General features: G+C 43.8%; 9 non-coding genes across 9 annotated transcripts; all 9 read right to left on the bottom strand.

Moving 5' to 3' along the window:
• Window positions 1–792: 792 nt before the first annotated feature.
• On the bottom strand, window positions 793–864 carry trnaa-ugc (transfer RNA alanine (anticodon UGC)). The gene has a single exon. It is a non-coding gene; the product is annotated as a tRNA-Ala (tRNA).
• Window positions 865–7,958: 7,094 nt separating this feature from the next.
• trnat-cgu (transfer RNA threonine (anticodon CGU)) lies at window positions 7,959–8,030 on the bottom strand. The gene has a single exon. It is a non-coding gene; the product is annotated as a tRNA-Thr (tRNA).
• An 871-nt stretch (window positions 8,031–8,901) lies between these two features.
• trnaa-ugc (transfer RNA alanine (anticodon UGC)) lies at window positions 8,902–8,973 on the bottom strand. Its single transcript has one exon. It is a non-coding gene; the product is annotated as a tRNA-Ala (tRNA).
• Window positions 8,974–9,481: 508 nt separating this feature from the next.
• trnat-cgu (transfer RNA threonine (anticodon CGU)) lies at window positions 9,482–9,553 on the bottom strand. The gene has a single exon. It is a non-coding gene; the product is annotated as a tRNA-Thr (tRNA).
• A 284-nt stretch (window positions 9,554–9,837) lies between these two features.
• On the bottom strand, window positions 9,838–9,909 carry trnaa-ugc (transfer RNA alanine (anticodon UGC)). Its single transcript has one exon. It is a non-coding gene; the product is annotated as a tRNA-Ala (tRNA).
• A 508-nt stretch (window positions 9,910–10,417) lies between these two features.
• On the bottom strand, window positions 10,418–10,489 carry trnat-cgu (transfer RNA threonine (anticodon CGU)). Its single transcript has one exon. It is a non-coding gene; the product is annotated as a tRNA-Thr (tRNA).
• Window positions 10,490–11,360: 871 nt separating this feature from the next.
• On the bottom strand, window positions 11,361–11,432 carry trnaa-ugc (transfer RNA alanine (anticodon UGC)). Its single transcript has one exon. It is a non-coding gene; the product is annotated as a tRNA-Ala (tRNA).
• A 508-nt stretch (window positions 11,433–11,940) lies between these two features.
• On the bottom strand, window positions 11,941–12,012 carry trnat-cgu (transfer RNA threonine (anticodon CGU)). Its single transcript has one exon. It is a non-coding gene; the product is annotated as a tRNA-Thr (tRNA).
• An 871-nt stretch (window positions 12,013–12,883) lies between these two features.
• trnaa-ugc (transfer RNA alanine (anticodon UGC)) lies at window positions 12,884–12,955 on the bottom strand. The gene has a single exon. It is a non-coding gene; the product is annotated as a tRNA-Ala (tRNA).
• Window positions 12,956–13,566: the final 611 nt, after the last annotated feature.

Genomic DNA, 13,566 nt, shown 5'->3' with positions numbered 1-13,566 from the left:
TGGAAATGGCTGGAACATGCTCAAAATCACAACACTGTTCTGACCCATGAATTGATACCAATTCTACCGATTCTACACTGTCCATAGGCTGTAACCAAAATAGCATTGCATAGGCAGCTACCAAAAGGAGAACAGAAGAAGCAACCCATGTCTTGGTGACTGGAAGAAAGTTGCACAGTTGAGTCACAGCCGCTTGGGACTCACCCAGGAAAGAGCACTTTTTGGTTGTTGGGGCCTAACAGGAAGCAAGAGTACCTGAGTGTTAAACAATGGCATTCAGGAAACAAGCTATGCTTCAATGACATGCTGGGGGTCGAAGCCAGTTCCTCACACAGGCGAAGCATGCGCTCTACCACTGAGCTACATCCCCACTTGTAAGGTTGTCTTCAGAATTCTGAAAGAGTCTAGCACAGCAAATACGGCCACCAGAAGCAGTAACAGGACGAACCCATGAAGCAAGTTATACTTCAGCAGCAGCCATGCCAGAATGTCAAGTTTGCAAGGAACAAAAACAGAATTGAAAACTGACAAAGCACTTTAATGGTCCAATGGCTAACCGGTGGTCTTCGGTTAGGAAGGCATGTGTTAAAAGCAGCAGTGAACATGCTCAAAAACACGACACCATTGTGACCGATGTATAACCGAACGGAAACTGAGCATCGTCTATCAATAAGAGAAGCTGCAAGCAACACTATTAAGGCACAAAAAGAGTGAGAGAAATGCACAGCGTCTGAATGTCAGCTCAACCCGAAAGGTTAAAATATAGCCAACCATATCGATAGACAATGCTCATGGAGATGCAGGGGATTGATCCCTGGACCTCATACATGCAAAGCATGCGCTCTTCCACTGAGCTACATCCCCTTGACATGTGGAACTAATTGGTTGTAGAGCCAAAGAGAATGATTCCAAAGGTTTATCAACTAGTCTGCAGTTGCCTAATGTATCACTACTCCCTGAAGGGGTGAGAAGGCCTGCCACACCATCAGGAATACTTGGCCCAATAACATAGACTTTGACATACAGCCTCTTAATCTGCAACCTACCTGGAAGCAATGGAGAAATTCTTACCTAGCAAAGCCCAGTTTTCGCTCTTGCAGACTCTATCACATGGAAACCTGATGGTAAACTCAGTAAAGATCATTGTGTTACGACTCTGTCTAAATGCATGCCTTGGAGTTGTTTTGTTTTGTTGCAGGTTAACAAGGAGTGTTTTTGGATTGGCTACCCCTAGGGGGGGACCAGCTATAAAGAGGATCCAAGATGGCCCAGGAGGAGGAGAGAGGCGGGGCTTTGTTTCGGACTTGTTGCTTGTTGGTGGTTCTGGCTTTCCGATGTGGACCTGATTGTTGTCCCTGACTGTTATCTCTTGTTGTGTGCTCTACTGTGGGTGAGATCCAAGATATAGGTTGTATTGGTTGATTATTAATTTATGTTAGTGATAAATTGTGGTGGAGTTTTTGTATTGATATTCATTTGATGGTGGTTTGTTTTGTTTGTTTGTTTGTTGGTTTGTCTGTTTCTTTTTTAATATACACATATGTTTCATTAGTGAGGTGCTTTGTTTCTTGAGTTGAAGTACCTTTATCATCTGTTTATGTTTTCCGTTGTATTATGCACGGATGTGACCCATTAAAAAGCGCAAAGACAATGACTTGATGCTGGTTATTGAGTTTAAGTATATCTAAGCACACAAGAATGTACTCGGGAAGCCAGATATACCCCCAACGCCGTTAGATTCATATTATGTTGCGGTCTGTCCTAGACCAGCTCGTAACATAAAGTGGGGGCTCGTCTTTTTTTGGGTGTGTGGGTATTTTTGTGGGCCTGCACGTTCTTTCGTTGACATGGCTTTTGAACTTGAGAAATTCGTTTTGGCTCCGTCTTTGCGTGCCTTTGAGATGTGTCGTAAGGAAGAGTTGCTTCTGTTGGCTGGATTCTATAATGTTAATGTTTCGCGTTCCGCTCGTAAGAGTGTGGTGAGGACTGCTGTGTATGATCGTCTGGTGGAGGACGGTGTTTTGCCTGCTGTGCCTGAGTCTGCTTTGCCTGGTATTGCCCATGAGCATGATGAGGATGTATTAATTGAGGTGCGGGTAACACCTCCTTCCTCTCCTAGTGTAGGTCGTGGTGGGACTGCTTGTGGTGGGGTAGTCTCTGCTACGGCCGCTTCTGCTTCTACACCTGTTTCTGAAGGTGCACCTCAACTTTTGGGTTCTGTTGATCTACAGTTGAGTATACGCTTGGAGGAATTGAAGTTGGCAGTGAAGCGTCAGGAACATGAGACGGAATTGCTCCGTTTGCGTGCTGCTACTTCTCCTCCTTTTGCTTCTGCTGGGACTCGTGTTGATGCACCTGTTCGCGTGTCGCCTGTGTTTGATGTGAGTAAAAACATTAACCTTGTTCCGCCATTTAGAGAGACAGAGGTTGACTCATATTTTGCAGCCTTTGAGCGTGTAGCCACCGCTCTTCAGTGGCCTAAAGATGTCTGGACGTTACTCCTGCAATGCAAACTGGTGGGAAAAGCACAGGAGGTTTGTGCTGCATTAACTATCGAACAGAGTCTCGATTACAACGTAGTCAAAGCCACCGTTTTGCGTGCATATGAACTCGTGCCTGAAGCGTATAGACAAAAGTTTCGCAACCATGCCAAAACTGCCAACCAGACCTTTGTGGAATTCACCAGAGAAATGATGGTTCTATTTGAAAAATGGTGTGTAGCCAGTAAAGTTGAGAATTTCCTACAATTAAAAGAACTGATGCTTTTGGAAGCGTTTAAGAATGGCTTGCCTGAGCGTCTTGTCGTGTATTTAAATGAGCAAAAGGTGTCATCCTTGTCACAGGCAGCTGTGTTTGCTGACGAATTTGTGTTGACTCACAAAAATGTGTTTTCCGTAGCTCGTTCAGATCCGAGCCCATCTTGGCGATTTCGCTCAAGGAGTGCTCAGAATTCCGGTAAAAGTCCCAATTCGGCTCGCTATGAGAATAATGGTCTTCGTGCTTGTTTTTATTGTAAGAAAACCGATCATTTAATTGCATCATGTCCTATGTTGGAAACAAAGCCACCTCTCTCTCACCCAAAACGCTATGTGTCAGTACCTAAAACAGTTGGGTTTGTTGCCGATGTCTTGAATGTTGTGCCTGATGAACATGTGTATGATTCTGTATATGAACCATTTGTTATGGACGGGGTAGTTTCACTGACTGGTGACGTTGCAGATCAAGTGTCTATTAAAATATTACGAGACACGGGGGCTGCACAATCCTTTATCCTTGAGTCAGTTCTGCCTTTTTCAGGTTTGTCTGCTTGTGGATCGGATATTCTGATCCAAGGCATTGAATTAGGTGTATGTAGGGTTCCTCTGCATAATGTCCATCTTAAATCTCGGTTGGTGACGGGTGAAGTGAGGGTAGGAATCCGATCTCAATTTCCTATGAAGGGAGTTCAGTTTATTTTGGGGAATGATTTGGCAGGGGGTAAAGTGAGTCCTGTGCCTGAGGTTATAGATGAACCTGTTTCATCCGTTTCATTGGATCCAACTGTGTTTCCTGCTTGTGTAGTGACTCGTGCGCAGGCACGCAAGTTTGCCGATCAGATTGATCTCTCTGAGACATTTTTGGTGTCATCCAAACCTGATACGGGGACGAAGGTTGGTTGTGAAGTTCTGCCATATAAGGTATCGGATGGTGACTCAAGTGAAATAGATGTGGGGTTAGATGTAAAGTTCGGACGGGAGTCACTAATTGAGGAACAGTGTAAAGATTCTTCTTTAAACTGTTGTCGGATAAAAGCTGTTACTGAGGAGGAATTGCCACAACAAGTTGTAACATACTTCCATCAGAATGGATTATTGTTGAGAAAATGGTCCCCTTCACATGAGACGACGGAGTGGAATGCTATTTATCAGCTCGTTGTTCCTACTAGCTATAGGCAGCAGATACTTAGTCTAGCTCATGACCATGTAATGTCAGGTCACCTGGGAATCCGAAAGACCTATCATAGAATCTTGCGTTATTTCTTTTGGCCAGGTCTGAAACGTGATGTTGTAGCTTACTGTCGTTCATGTCATGCCTGTCAAGTCGCTGGTAAACCTAATCAAACCATTCCATTGGCTCCACTCCATCCAATTCCTGTGTTGGGGGCGCCATTTGAACAGCTTATTATCGACTGTGTTGGACCCCTACCTAAAACCAAGTCTGGTAATATGTATTTGCTTTCTCTCATGTGCACAGCTACCCGATATCCTGAGGCTATACCTCTACGCAACCTGAAAGTAAAAGGTATCGTGAAAGCGTTAGTCAGATTCTTCTCTACGTTTGGGCTACCCAAACGCATTCAGACTGATCAGGGATCAAACTTCACTTTGCGTTTGTTTAATCAGGTGATGAAATTGTTACAAATTGAACATCGTATGTCAAGTGCTTACCATCCCGAGTCTCAGGGTGCACTTGAACGATTTCACCAAACATTTAAAGCCATGTTGCGCAAGTATTGTCTGACCTCAGGAAGAGAATGGGATGAGGGTGTTCCATTTCTGTTATTTGCCGTAAGAGAATCAGTGCAGGAATCTCTGGGATTTAGTCCAGCAGACTTGATTTTCGGTCACTCCGTGCGTGGGCCATTAAAACTACTCAGAGAAAAATTGGTTGCAGATGACCAGAAGAGAAGTAATATTTTAGAATACGTGAGTGATTTCCGTGAACGATTACATCATGCTAATGATGTTGCAAAAGCATCTTTGTCATCGGTCCAGTCAAACATGAAGGCTCGCTTTGATAAAAGGACAGTACCCCGAGAACTCCGTAAGGGAGACAAGGTTCTTGTGTTACTGCCTATTCCTGGTTCAGCTTTGTGTGCAAAATTTTCAGGTCCATATGTGGTGGAACGTAAGTTAAGTGATACTGATTATGTGATCAGCACGCCCGACCGACAGAGAAAAAGTCGTGTTTGCCACATCAATATGTTGAAATCTTATGTTCAACGGGTACCATGTGAGGGTTCTGACGGTACCCCTGTTACTTCAGCGTTGGCAATAACCAGGTTGGACTACCAGTCTGGCAGTGATGATCTCACGTTTCGTGATGATAGTCTTTTTACTCCTCACCTGTTAAATTCTGAGTTCTTGGCTACTGTACACTCCCAGTTGTTACATCTTGGTGAGAGAGAACAGGAAGATGTGATTGAGATGATTAATACTCACCTTTCTTTATTTTCTGATGTTCCTGGTCGAACTGATTGGCTTTATCACGATATTGATGTGCAAGGGCAGCAACCTATCAAACAACATGCTTATCGTGTTAATCCCACAAAACGCCAGAAAATGCAAAAAGAGGTTGAGTATCTTTTGGACAATGGTTTGGCTACACCTAGCATTAGCTCTTGGAGTTCGCCCTGTCTACTAGTGCCTAAGCCTGATGGAACTAGTAGATTTTGTACAGACTATCGAAGAGTTAACGCAGTTACCAAACCCGATTCCTTCCCTTTGCCAAGAATGGAGGATTGCATTGATAGAGTCGGAGCAGCCAAATTCGTAACGAAACTTGATCTACTAAAGGGGTATTGGCAAGTTCCTCTAACCCCTGTAGCATCTGAAATTTCTGCCTTCGTTACGCCTGATCATTTCCTTCAATACTCCGTAATGCCATTTGGCTTAAGAAATGCACCTGCGACTTTCCAGAGGTTGATGTGGAAAGTATTGGCGAACGTGGAAAATTGTGAGATATATCTAGATGATGTGGTGGTGTATTCGTCTAGTTGGGACGAGCACATGACGAATCTCGGAAAGGTTTTTAGTCGCTTACAAGATGCCAAACTTACACTAAATCTCGCCAAGTGTGAATTTGGTAAGGCCAGAGTGTCTTATTTGGGAAAGTTGGTCGGGCAAGGTGAAGTATGTCCTCTTGCAGCCAAAGTACAGGCCATTATTGATTTTCCGGTACCCGCTACAAAACGTGATCTTCGGCGATTTTTAGGTATGGAAGGGTATTACCGTGGGTTTTGCAAAAATTTCGCTAGTGTGGCTGCACCCCTGACGGATTTATTAAAATATTCACAGACACTGCTGTGGACCACAGATTGTGACCATGCTTTTAAGGCCATTAAGTCTCTCTTGTGCAGTACACCAGTCCTGGCTGCTCCTGATTTCACAAAACCTTTTAAACTGGATGTTGATGCCAGTGCTTACGGAGCTGGTGCTGTTCTCTTACAGGACGATGAGCAAGGAGTTGAACATCCTGTATGTTATTTCTCAAAAAAGTTCTTGAAACATCAGGTTGGTTATAGCACTATCAAAAAAGAGGCTTTGGCCCTCTTAATGGCTTTGCAGCACTTTGAGGTGTACTTGGGTTCCAGTGTGTTGCCTGTTGAGGTTCATACAGACCATAATCCATTAATATTCTTGACAAGGATGCGAAATACAAATCAGCGGTTGATGAGATGGTTTTTAATGATTCAGGATTTCAATTTGGAGGTTCACCACAAGAAAGGTGCTGAGAACATCGTAGCAGACGCCTTATCGAGAGTATAAGACTTCCTAAACGTATTTGAAAGCATTATTAAAATAGCTCCGGTCATGAGTAAATTAAAACAAAATGTGAGTTTTGTTTTTCTTTTGAGGTGTATTTTCTTCTTTAGCAATGCTGTGATGATGAATGAAGAAGTCTCCGCCGACACTGTCTTAGTTGTCAATAATAAGTTTATTACAAAAAAGAACAGCATCAAATCAAGCACCATGGTCTTGCTTGAGAGAGGTCTCGGGCCAATTGTGAATCTCCTCTCCCGAACACTGCCAGTCTACCCATATTTATATGCGAGTTACACAAAGGAGGTCTGATGCTCCTCACATCTGTAAACTCTATCATATCATCCATCATGAAAAAGAAAAGCGAGTAGGGTGAGAAAGGGCCCACCAGACCTTTGACCCCTGAACTAGGGTCCCTTTTCACCTAAACCAAACCATATGTAAACCACATTCTTCAACCTCTTTGTCCTGCTCAACTGAACATAAGCAAGAAATGAAATGAATTTTAAACCAGTTAGTTTAAACTTAAACACTACATAATGTATTACATAGGCACAGACACTACACTTTATTTTGGGTGGGGGAGTGTTACGACTCTGTCTAAATGCATGCCTTGGAGTTGTTTTGTTTTGTTGCAGGTTAACAAGGAGTGTTTTTGGATTGGCTACCCCTAGGGGGGGACCAGCTATAAAGAGGATCCAAGATGGCCCAGGAGGAGGAGAGAGGCGGGGCTTTGTTTCGGACTTGTTGCTTGTTGGTGGTTCTGGCTTTCCGATGTGGACCTGATTGTTGTCCCTGACTGTTATCTCTTGTTGTGTGCTCTACTGTGGGTGAGATCCAAGATATAGGTTGTATTGGTTGATTATTAATTTATGTTAGTGATAAATTGTGGTGGAGTTTTTGTATTGATATTCATTTGATGGTGGTTTGTTTTGTTTGTTTGTCTGTTTCTTTTTTAATATACACATATGTTTCATTAGTGAGGTGCTTTGTTTCTTGAGTTGAAGTACCTTTATCATCTGTTTATGTTTTCCGTTGTATTATGCACGGATGTGACCAATTAAAAAGCGCAAAGACAATGACTTGACGCTGGTTATTGAGTTTAAGTATATCTAAGCACACAAGAATGTACTCGGGAAGCCAGATATACCCCCAACGCCGTTAGATTCATATTATGTTGCGGTCTGTCCTAGACCAGCTCGTAACAATTGAAATACTCAAAACAAAGGTAGAGGTCACATTAGAAATGGAGGTAGATGTTCCCGTTGTCTGCCATTTAAAAGGTAAGCACCTTTCCGCCAGGACATTTCAGCTGCTTCTTTGAGAGTCAGACGAGTGCTTGATAACATACAGAGGTCTCTTGTACAAGGACAAAATTGGAAGCAGATATTTTGGTAGTGAACGGACATTATAGACCGTTCGGTCCACTTTCCTTAAAGGCACGAACGGGGATCTAACCCGTGATCTTCGGTTTACGAGACCGACGCCTTACCACTTGGCCACCATGCCATAGAAAAGAGTGAGTGCTTAAATTTGAACCACACACAAACCTATGAGGGCATGTGGTAACTCCGACAGCGGAAGTGTGTGGAAATGGCTGGAACATGCTCAAAATCACAACACTGTTCTGACCCGTGAATTGATACCAATTCTACCGATTCTACACTGTCCATAGGCTGTAACCAAAATAGCATTGCATAGGCAGCTACCAAAAGGAGAACAGAAGAAGCAACCCATGTCTTGGTGACTGGAAGAAAGTTGCACAGTTGAGTCACAGCCGTTTGGGACTCACCCAGGAAAGAGCACTTTTTGGTTGTTGGGGCCTAACAGGAAGCAAGAGTACCTGAGTGTTAAACAATGGCATTCAGGAAACAAGCTATGCTTCATTGAGATGCTGGGGGTCGAAGCCAGTTCCTCACACAGGCGAAGCATGCGCTCTACCACTGAGCTACATCCCCACTTGTAAGGTTGTCTTCAGAATTCTGAAAGAGTCTAGCACAGCAAATACAGCCACCAGAAGCAGTAACAGGACAAACCCATGAAGCAAGTTATACTTCAGCAGCAGCCATGCCAGAATGTCAAGTTTGCAAGGAACAAAAACAGAATTGAAAACTGACAAAGCACTTTAATGGTCCAATGGCTAACCGGTGATCTTCGGTTACGAAGGCATGTGTTAAAAGCAGCAGTGAACATGCTCAAAAACACGACACCATTGTGACCGATGTATAACCGAACGGAAACTGAGCATCGTCTATCAATAAGAGAAGCTGCAAGCAACACTATTAAGGCACGAAAAGGGTAAGAGAAATGCACAGCGTCTGAATGTCAGCTCAACCCGAAAGGTTAAAATATAGCCAACAATATCTATAGACAATGCTCATGGAGATGCAGGGGATTGAACCCTGGACCTCATACATGCAAAGCATGCGCTCTTCCACTGAGCTACATCCCCTTGACATGTGGAACTAATTGGTTGTAGAGCCAAAGAGAATGATTCCAAAGGTTTATCAACTAGTCTACAGTTGCCTAATGTATCACTACTCCCTGAAGGGGTGAGAAGGCCTGCCACACCATCAGGAATACTTGGCCCTATAACATAGACTTTGACATACAGCCTCTTAATCTGCAACCTACCTGGAAGCAATGGAGAAATTCTTACCTAGCAAAGCCCAGTTTTCGCTCCTGCAGACTCTATCACATGGAAACCTGATGGTAAACTCAGTAAAGATCATTGAAATACTCAAAATAAAGGTAGAGGTCACATTAGAAATGGATGTAGATGTTCCCGTTGTCTGCCATTTAAAAGGTAAGCACCTTTCCGCCAGGCCATTTCAGCTGCTTCTTTGAGAGTCAGACGAGTGCTTGATCACATACAGAGGTCTCTTGTACAAGGACAAAATTGGAAGCAGATATTTTAGTAGTGAATGGACATTATAGACCGTTCGGTCCACTTTCCTTAAAGGCACGAACGGGGATCGAACCCGTGATCTTCGGTTTACGAGACCGACGCCTTACCACTTGGCCACCATGCCATAGAAAAGAGAGAGTCCTTAAATTTGAACCACACACAAACTTATGAGGACATGTGGTAACTCCGACAGCGGAAATGTGAGGAAATGGCAGGAACATGCTCAAAATCACGACACCATTGTGACCTATGTATAACCGAACGGAAACTGAGCATCGTCTATCAATAAGAGAAGCTGCAAGCAACACTATTAAGGCACAAAAAGAGTGAGAGAAATGCACAGCGTCTGAATGTCAGCTCAACCCGAAAGGTTAAAATATAGCCAACCATATCTATAGATAATGCTCATGGAGATGCAGGGGATTGAACCCTGGACCTCATACATGCAAAGCATGCGCACTTCCACTGAGCTACATCCCCTTGACGTGTGGAACTAATTGGTTGTAGAGCCAAAGAGAATGATTCCAAAGGTTTATCAACTAGTCTACAGTTGCCTAATGTATCACTACTCCCTGAAGGGGTGAGAAGGCCTGCCACACCATCAGGAATCCTTGGCCCTATAACATAGACTTTGACATACAGCCTCTTAATCTGCAAACTACCTGGAAGCAATGGAGAAATTCTTACCTAGCAAAGCCCAGTTTTCGCTCCTGCAGACTCTATCACATGGAAACCTGATGGTAAACTCAGTAAAGATCATTGAAATACTCAAAACAAAGGTAGAGGTCACATTAGAAATGGAGGTAGATGTTCCCGTTGTCTGCCATTTAAAAGGTAAGCACCTTTCCGCCAGGACATTTCAGCTGCTTCTTTGAGAGTCAGACGAGTGCTTGATAACATACAGAGGTCTCTTGTACAAGGACAAAATTGGAAGCAGATATTTTGGTAGTGAACGGACATTATAGACCGTTCGGTCCACTTTCCTTAAAGGCACGAACGGGGATCTAACCCGTGATCTTCGGTTTACGAGACCGACGCCTTACCACTTGGCCACCATGCCATAGAAAAGAGTGAGTGCTTAAATTTGAACCACACACAAACCTATGAGGGCATGTGGTAACTCCGACAGCGGAAGTGTGTGGAAATGGCTGGAACATGCTCAAAATCACAACACTGTTCTGACCCGTGAATTGATACCAATTCTACCGATTCTACACTGTCCATAGGCTGTAACCAAAATAGCATTGCATAGGCAGCTACCAAAAGGAGAACAGAAGAAGCAACCCATGTCTTGGTGACTGGAAGAAAGTTGCACAGTTGAGTCACAGCCGTTTGGGACTCACCCAGGAAAGAGCACTTTTTGGTTGTTGGGGCCTAACAGGAAGCAAGAGTACCTGAGTGTTAAACAATGGCATTCAGGAAACAAGCTATGCTTCATTGAGATGCTGGGGGTCGAAGCCAGTTCCTCACACAGGCGAAGCATGCGCTCTACCACTGAGCTACATCCCCACTTGTAAGGTTGTCTTCAGAATTCTGAAAGAGTCTAGCACAGCAAATACAGCCACCAGAAGCAGTAACAGGACAAACCCATGAAGCAAGTTATACTTCAGCAGCAGCCATGCCAGAATGTCAAGTTTGCAAGGAACAAAAACAGAATTGAAAACTGACAAAGCACTTTAATGGTCCAATGGCTAACCGGTGATCTTCGGTTACGAAGGCATGTGTTAAAAGCAGCAGTGAACATGCTCAAAAACACGACACCATTGTGACCGATGTATAACCGAACGGAAACTGAGCATCGTCTATCAATAAGAGAAGCTGCAAGCAACACTATTAAGGCACGAAAAGGGTAAGAGAAATGCACAGCGTCTGAATGTCAGCTCAACCCGAAAGGTTAAAATATAGCCAACAATATCTATAGACAATGCTCATGGAGATGCAGGGGATTGAACCCTGGACCTCATACATGCAAAGCATGCGCTCTTCCACTGAGCTACATCCCCTTGACATGTGGAACTAATTGGTTGTAGAGCCAAAGAGAATGATTCCAAAGGTTTATCAACTAGTCTACAGTTGCCTAATGTATCACTACTCCCTGAAGGGGTGAGAAGGCCTGCCACACCATCAGGAATACTTGGCCCTATAACATAGACTTTGACATACAGCCTCTTAATCTGCAACCTACCTGGAAGCAATGGAGAAATTCTTACCTAGCAAAGCCCAGTTTTCGCTCCTGCAGACTCTATCACATGGAAACCTGATGGTAAATTCAGTAAAGATCATTGAAATACTCAAAATAAAGGTAGAGGTCACATTAGAAATGGATGTAGATGTTCCCGTTGTCTGCCATTTAAAAGGTAAGCACCTTTCCGCCAGGCCATTTCAGCTGCTTCTTTGAGAGTCAGACGAGTGCTTGATCACATACAGAGGTCTCTTGTACAAGGACAAAATTGGAAGCAGATATTTTAGTAGTGAATGGACATTATAGACCGTTCGGTCCACTTTCCTTAAAGGCACGAACGGGGATCGAACCCGTGATCTTCGGTTTACGAGACCGACGCCTTACCACTTGGCCACCATGCCATAGAAAAGAGAGAGTCCTTAAATTTGAACCACACACAAACTTATGAGGACATGTGGTAACTCCGACAGCGGAAATGTGAGGAAATGGCAGGAACATGCTCAAAATCACAACACTGTTCTGACCCGTGAATTGATACCAATTCTACCGATTCTACACTGTCCATAGGCTGTAACCAAAATAGCATTGCATAGGCAGCTACCAAAAGGAGAACAGAAGAAGCAACCCATGTCTTGGTGACTGGAAGAAAGTTGCACAGTTGAGTCACAGCCGTTTGGGACTCACCCAGGAAAGAGCACTTTTTGGTTGTTGGGGCCTAACAGGAAGCAAGAGTACCTGAGTGTTAAACAATGGCATTCAGGAAACAAGCTATGCTTCATTGAGATGCTGGGGGTCGAAGCCAGTTCCTCACACAGGCGAAGCATGCGCTCTACCACTGAGCTACATCCCCACTTGTAAGGTTGTCTTCAGAATTCTGAAAGAGTCTAGCACAGCAAATACAGCCACCAGAAGCAGTAACAGGACAAACCCATGAAGCAAGTTATACTTCAGCAGCAGCCATGCCAGAATGTCAAGTTTGCAAGGAACAAAAACAGAATTGAAAACTGACAAAGCACTTTAATGGTCCAATGGCTAACCGGTGATCTTCGGTTACGAAGGCATGTGTTAAAAGCAGCAGTGAACATGCTCAAAAACACGACACCATTGTGACCGATGTATAACCGAACGGAAACTGAGCATCGTCTATCAATAAGAGAAGCTGCAAGCAACACTATTAAGGCACGAAAAGGGTAAGAGAAATGCACAGCGTCTGAATGTCAGCTCAACCCGAAAGGTTAAAATATAGCCAACAATATCTATAGACAATGCTCATGGAGATGCAGGGGATTGAACCCTGGACCTCATACATGCAAAGCATGCGCTCTTCCACTGAGCTACATCCCCTTGACATGTGGAACTAATTGGTTGTAGAGCCAAAGAGAATGATTCCAAAGGTTTATCAACTAGTCTACAGTTGCCTAATGTATCACTACTCCCTGAAGGGGTGAGAAGGCCTGCCACACCATCAGGAATACTTGGCCCTATAACATAGACTTTGACATACAGCCTCTTAATCTGCAACCTACCTGGAAGCAATGGAGAAATTCTTACCTAGCAAAGCCCAGTTTTCGCTCCTGCAGACTCTATCACATGGAAACCTGATGGTAAACTCAGTAAAGATCATTGAAATACTCAAAATAAAGGTAGAGGTCACATTAGAAATGGATGTAGATGTTCCCGTTGTCTGCCATTTAAAAGGTAAGCACCTTTCCGCCAGGCCATTTCAGCTGCTTCTTTGAGAGTCAGACGAGTGCTTGATCACATACAGAGGTCTCTTGTACAAGGACAAAATTGGAAGCAGATATTTTAGTAGTGAATGGACATTATAGACCGTTCGGTCCACTTTCCTTAAAGGCACGAACGGGGATCGAACCCGTGATCTTCGGTTTAACGAGACCGACGCCTTACCACTTGGCCACCATGCCATAGAAAAGAGAGAGTCCTTAAATTTGAAC

The sequence above is a fragment of the Brachyhypopomus gauderio genome, unplaced genomic scaffold, assembly GCF_052324685.1.
Source record: "Brachyhypopomus gauderio isolate BG-103 unplaced genomic scaffold, BGAUD_0.2 sc191, whole genome shotgun sequence".
NCBI lineage: Eukaryota > Metazoa > Chordata > Actinopteri > Gymnotiformes > Hypopomidae > Brachyhypopomus > Brachyhypopomus gauderio.
This window is presented reverse-complemented; position numbering and strand designations above follow the sequence as displayed.